Below are 7,500 nucleotides of genomic sequence, written 5' to 3' on the forward strand. Positions count from 1 at the left end.
GAAAAAAAATTAAAAAAGAGAAAAAAAAGAAAAAAAACCTTATTCAAAATGTACATAGTAGGTAATGGATAAATGAAAAATGAAATATTACAAAATAACAGAATATCCCAGAACAAATATAAACTACGAATTAAAAAAAACGATTAATATAAAAAAATATAGCAATTTTTTTGGAACAGGTGATATTTGGCCTGTGTGTGTGTGTGTGTATGCCGTATAATGGATTCCTTATTGTTAAAGTTATTATAAAAGGTATATATAATATTGTTATATTATACCAACAAATTAAATGAAACCAATTATAGTTCTCTCTCTCTCTCTCTCTCTCTCTCTCTCTCTCTCTCTCTCTCTCTCTCTCTCTCTCTCATTTCAGCTAAGTAATGAATTTATCGTTGTGCAACTATATCGATTCCTGATATAAAGACCTCCGAAGCGGTTAAGGTTTGGTGTTACTCGGATAACTGTTTCCAATTACCACCTCTACAAATTACCATCAAGGCTGCTCTAGGGAGACGCGGCTTGAACACAAGAAGTATTAGTAATGCTCTAGATAAATGTGTTCCTTAGGACTTGAAAATTGATTAAAAAAAGCTTTCATATTCACCGTTACGAAATTCCATTTGTAGGTTGAATTTTTTTTATAATATTATTATCATATAATTTGATGAATTTTTCAATAAAAAAAACAAGTTTTTTTTTTCACTTAAATATTTATTATGAACCAAAGTTGGATTTAAGGTTACTTGTCAAACCTGAATGTCATGAAGGTTATCGATGAATGATTATTCAGAAATGGAATGTAATTTTACAATTGCTATCTTAATTAATTTTATAAAATGTTATTTTTCTAGTTAAGAACACCTCAATTCACGTGAACAATGAACTATTATTTGCATATCCTTAACATATTGTCTATAATGGTGTATTGAAAATATGAGCATTGGCATATCAATAGCTAGACGGTTCACGTCATTGACCGTTGTTACCACACAAATGTTGTTACCACACAAATAGGCTTTCATCCACCGAGAATGTAGTATTACTTTTTGGGCTCAAGCCATGACGTCCTGATGGAAGGTTCCTTTAGTAGCTTCTCAAGGGTATATATGACTACAGTGATATTCCCAGAGAATCAAACCAAAGGTTTCACAGAATTCTAACTTCTGGCGCAAGTACCCTTAAGATTACTGCACCCCGAATAGCCTTTACGCTTCGAGGGGGATACGTGGCAGAATTAGAAGGGTAGCCGCAATAGAGGTTACCCTGGTTCCCCTACTACTATCGTATCACAACTGCACCAACCCCCTCTGGTGGTCATTCCTTTATTTGTAGCGACTTGCTATGGTGGTTTTCCCTGTTGATCTGACATTTTCGATCAATTTCAAGGGAATCTTTATGATTTCTACGGCTTCTTTCTCCCTCCAGAAAATTGAGTATTTATTCTTTACAATATGTATTTTAGTTCCAGCCTCACAATGAAATTAGTGTAATTATTGTTTTTGGATCTACGCCAGTCACCGGTGTCGCCATAGGCGCAGTCGTTCATTGGGCAAAGCAAACAGACGCTTCTGGTAGGAGGGAAGTTCCCCTTGGATCGCTGGACCTTCGATCCTTGGGTCCAAGGCCTAACCAAGATGAGACTAGAATGGAAACGGACATACCTCCACCATCCTTTCCTCAACTCTTCCTACATTCCAAATCCCTTGGAAGGGTGTACCTTAGAGCTCTAGAGGAAGAGTTGAGGAAAGGATGGTGGAGGTATGTCCATTTCCATTCTAGTCTCATCTTGGTTAGGCCTTGGACCCAAGGATTGAAGGTCCAGCGATCCAGGAGGAACTTCCCTCCTACCAGAAGCGTCTCTTTGCTTTGCATGATCAGAAGGTGTACATATCTGACCGTCTATGGAACAACGGTCATTGTAACTGTGGGATGCTGCTTAACATCCCAAGGAGAACTAAGAAACCTTCCCGTCCTCCTTTTAGGTCATACCTGACCGTTTGTCTATATCAGCTTCTCAGTGTTTCACTGTAATAGAAGATTCCTTTCTATTGTATAAAGCTTAGGATAAGTACGCTGGAAAAGAATAGGAGAGACACATACGTGTGAATCCTTCCAGCCAACTGCTGCGGCCCTCCTAATTATTGATTCTACGGCATCCCCTTTTAAAAGGAGCCCGATGGAAGATTCTAGCCCATTAGGAGAGAGTAGCGTAAGCAGCGCCTACATCCAAGGAATTAATAATGAGAATCAAAGAGGCAGAAGAAGAGTCAGTGTAAGGAAAAAAGGGAGGGGGGGAGGGGTGGAGGAAGTGTACCCCCCAAACCAGGTAGGTCTCAGCAAGAGATTGTGCTCAGATGCACAACATACTGGAAAACCATTCTATTGTATGGTTATGTACCAATGATTTCTGTCTGTGATACGGTCCTATACCTCAGATATACAGGGTATTGTATACACCTATACAACTGGCATATTACCATCAAGGCTTGTACTTGGGGGTAAGTTAACTGGCACAGTACCTCAGTACCGATATGGCTAGCAGTTCTCCGGCATGTCAGTGACTTGTCGGCTGTCAGCAGGTCGCTGACAGAAGTCACACCATCTTAGCCAGTATTCAATGTGACTGGGTAGTCGTGAAAACTATACGCATAGTCAGCAGCCCTCTGAACCATTGGCGACCCCTCGGGCTATCGGCAGTCCGCCGGTTATCGGCGGGCTGCCAATTGAAGGCATACCAACTCAGCTATTGACTGGGTGGTGACCAAAGGCACACACTGCCGGCTCTCGGCGGCGGAGTCAGATGTGACAGTGAATCAATGACTGCCGTCGTTGTTATCACTAAAAGGTGTGGCCTGATTATAATGTCTCTGCCTGATGTTTGCCAGTCGGGGGTTCGAGTCTCACTCAGATTCATTAGTGCCGTTAGTATCTGCAACCTTACCATCCTTGTGAGGTAAGGTTGGGGGGTTTGGGGGAGCTTGAAGACATTAAAACCTTTAAAAGAAACACCAAATTGCCAGTTATCGCAATGAATAAGTGAAATCTTCGGTCCAATTCACGTAGAGTTTCCAAATTTCTGCGAGTTTGCAACTGAACCGCATTTTTGTGATAACTTCTGAAACCAAACCAACCGTAGTTTGACAGCTTGAGACTGCCATCGTGTATGCACTGGCAGCGAGAGGGGGGGTGGGGGCGTACCCCCATCCTCACCTCCTCTTCTCGAACTGGAGAGGAGAAAGGACGAATATGGGACAGGATGTCCTTTAGGAAGCTGTAAAATATGTAGGTATGGTTTCGGAGAGATTTTAGAAATCTCACACCCAAATGTGTAAATGTTAAGAGCTGTATACCAGATTCTATTAACTTGGGTTTTTCGAGAACTTCGACAGTAAGGTCTGGCCTACTTACAGGTCAGAGGGTCTCAGACGGGGTTAGGGATTTGGAAATAATATTGCTGGGGGCATGAACCTGCATGTATTATGTCCGTGAAAATACTCACTCTTATAACTGCAAAAGACTGCGATGCATCATCTGGTCTCCCTCCTCTAAGGAAAGGAAAACATAAATGAGTATTCAATTGATTATCACACTGATAAACAATTTGCACAAATCATCTTTTGACAAAAATAGCTTAGGACAGAAAGTTATAAAGAGATAGCGGGAGACACATACCCGTGTATCCCCTGCGAACCAATGCTGTTACCTCCCCTCAGTTTTAAGATAAGGAAATTCCCCCAACTGGGGAATACCCGGTAAAAAGGGGGGTCGAACACCTAGGTGTAAGGAAGTGTACAAAGCACTGTCCCCCATTATACTTAACACTGTGAGGTAAGGAGGACTGATTTCACAATCAGAGTATCGAAGGAATGCCATTCTTTCGATATAGGAGCGGTACCAGCAGCAGCTTGCACAAGGGTACCCAAGATATGTTGATTAGAAAAGATAAAAGACAAATATTTGTGTATCCCAACCAATCCATTTGGTGTGACCTCCCTTACAATATTAAATCAGGGAGTTTCCTGATCAGGGAAACTCAGGGATAACGGCTCTCCCTTTGAAAGGTTAGAGGTGTCACACCACCAGCCCTTTACGAAATTTAATATTGTAGGGTAAATGGAAACTGATTTCAAATCAGAATGTTGACGAAATATTATTCTATCAATATAGGATTGGGTTCAGAAAATACCTGGGCAGGGGTACCCAAGGTATATTGGAAATAACTACTAGTATAATATATACGTTAGTTTTCCATCTGCCGTATATACTATACTGCAAATATACTGACTACCTGTATAGACATATACTGTAGTTCAGCCGGCATGTTGCCAGATTAGCTAGCTCTTGCCGGAGCATCTAGCATGCTAGATAAGAGAGAGAGAGAAAGCATGGAGTGAAGGCTATCTATTACTGAGTATGTATACAGTAATAAAGGATGTAAAAGTCAATTTTACTGCCTTTCTACTAGAATAATATATATGTTAGTTTTCCATCTGCCGTATATACTATACTGCAAATATTCTGACTACCTGTATAGACAAATACTGCAGTTCAGCCGGCATGTTGCCGGATTAGCTAGCTCCTGCCGGAGCATCTAGCATGCTAGTTAAGAGAGAGAGAGAGAAAGCATGGAGTGAAGGCCATCTATTACTGTGTATGTATACAGTAATAAAGGATGCAAAAGTCTAATTTTATTGCCTTTCTCCAAAAAGAAGGTTCAAATGGAAGGGGAGAATGTAACATTCAAACTTTCATCTAGCCACAGTACTATTGCCGGCTTACCACTGTAGGCCAGCCTCCGGCAGCACTAGTACAGTCGGCAAGCTATTGACTGAGTCAGTACCTATCTGTGCCGGTCTACTGCCGGCCGGAGCAACACGCCGACAAAAGAAGTTGTGGCCAGCAGTTCAAGGGAGAACTGGAGAACCTTGGTGACAAAAGGGACCTCCCACCCACAGCCGTCATGGCCGCCGGAAGCCGTCAGTCGCCTAGGGGATCTGGACGGCTCCGGCACCCCACCGGCAATGATAAGGTTGCAGGACGCCGGCTCAGGAAAGACAATGACTCAGCCTTCGTAAAAGAACAGAGGGGGGTGGGGGTGGATGGGTCCTATATGACGTATGGGAGGGGCCGGCAATGTTGCCGGACCTACACACTTTGAAGAAACTCTGTTTCAGTACCGGCACAACCCCATGCAGCAGGAGAATCTTCTATTCTCCAGCTTAGTAGGTGCTAATACAGTTAAGGGGATGGCAGTCCATGCCGTTCCTCTCAACAAGGGAGAAACAGAGTTCCAATGCCGGCGCCATCCTAGGCCACAAGAGTATACTACTCAACAGCCTAAGGTCTGTGAGCATAGGACTAGTCTACTAGACCACAGGGAGAAGGTGGCGGCATCATGCAACCACTTCAGGTGTAATCTAGGGAGGGCTAGCCTCCTATGCCGGCAGTTCAGCCGGCAGTGGAATGCAATCACCCCGCCGACCGACTGCCGACAAAAGACTAAATACTCTGAGGTTCTGATCGAATCCCAAAACTTACCGTCTGCTGTTAAGGGATGAGACAGAAAAACTCTAGGCTAGTCATGCTTGAATTCGAAATTCAAGGCCGAAGCAGAGAGTTTTAGCCTAAGGCTACTCTCAGAGGGAAGAGAGATTACCCATAAATCTCTATTCGAGACTAGTAACGGCTAATAAAATTCCTGGAGATATCAATCTCCAAAGAATGATAACCGATACACAAGGGTAACCGGGGAACTGTCGAAAGTATATGTTGTCTAGGTTGGGTTACCTAGACAAAGTGAGATCTTAGTTACCTAAAATCACCAAAACTCTGACATATACGATCGACATAGAAAAAGGGAAAATTATGCATATAAATATCTTTACAATATAAAATGCCTAAATAGCTTTCAAAATAACAATAATGCTATTAAAACCGGAAATGTTGTTCTGCTAACTAAATAACACATGACCAATGAACGACTGCGCCTATGGCGACACCGGTGACCGGCGTAGATCCAAACACAATAATTACACTAATTTCATTGTGAGGCTGGAACTAAAATACATATTGTAAAGAATAAATACTCAACTTTCTGGAGGGAGAAAGAAGCCGTAGAAATCATAAAGATTCCCTTGAATTTGATAAAAAATGTCAGATCAATAGGGAAAACCACCATAGCAAGTCGCTACAAATAAAGGAATGACCACCAGAGGGGGTTGGTGCAGTTGTGATACGATAGTAGTAGGGAAAACATGGTAACCTCTATTGCGGCTACCCTTCTAATTCTGCCACGTATCCCCCTCGAAGCGTAAAGGCTATTCGGGGTGCAGATTGCCATGTGGCGTGTCAAGAATACCTCCCCTGATTATATACGATACCCTTGAGAGTAATCTTAAGGGTACTTGCGCCAGAAGTTAGAATTCTGTGAAACCTTTGGTTTGATTCTCTGGGAATATCACTGTAGTCATATATACCCTTGAGAAGCTACTAAAGGAACCTTCCATCAGGACGTCATGGCTTGAGCCCAAAAAGTAATAATACATTCTCGGCGGATGAAAGCCTATTTGTGTAGTAACAACGGTCAATGACGTGAACCGTCTAGCTATTGATATGCCAATGCTCATATTTTCAATACACCATTATAGACAATATGTTAAGGATATGCAAATAATAGTTCATTGTTCACGTGAATTGAGGTGTTCTTAACTAGAAAAATAACATTTTATAAAATTAATTAAGATAGCAATTGTAAAATCACATTCCATTTCTGAATAATCATTCATCGATAACCTTCATGACATTCAGGTTTGACAAGTAACCTTAAATCCAACTTTGGTTCATAATAAATATTTAAGTGAGAAAAAAAAACTTGTTTTTTTTATTGAAAAATTCATCAAATTATATGATAATAATATTATAAAAAAATTAAACCTACAAATGGAATTTTGTAACGGTGAATATGAAGGCTTTTTTAATCAATTTTCAAGTCCTAAGGAACACATTTATCTAGAGCATTACTAATACTTCTTGTGTTCAAGCCGCGTCTCCCTAGAGCAGCCTTGATGGTAATTTGTAGAGGTGGTAATTGGAAACAGTTATCCAAGTAACACCAAACCTTAACCGCTTCGGAGGTCTTTATATCAGGAATCGATATAGTTGCACAACGATAAATTCATTACTTAGCTGAAATGAGAGAGAGAGAGAGAGAGAGAGAGAGAGAGAGAGAGAGAGAGAGAGAGAGAGAGAGAGAGAGAGAGAAAACTATAATTGGTTTCATTTAATTTGTTGGTATAATATAACAATATTATATATACCTTTTATAATAACTTTAACAATAAGGAATCCGTTATACGGCATACACACACACACACAGGCCAAATATCACCTGTTCCAAAAAAATTGCTATATTTTTTTATATTAATCGTTTTTTTTAATTCGTAGTTTATATTTGTTCTGGGATATTCTGTTATTTTGTAATATTTCATTTTTCATTTATCC

Source organism: Palaemon carinicauda, chromosome 27 (assembly GCF_036898095.1).
Source record: "Palaemon carinicauda isolate YSFRI2023 chromosome 27, ASM3689809v2, whole genome shotgun sequence".
Classification (NCBI taxonomy): domain Eukaryota; kingdom Metazoa; phylum Arthropoda; class Malacostraca; order Decapoda; family Palaemonidae; genus Palaemon; species Palaemon carinicauda.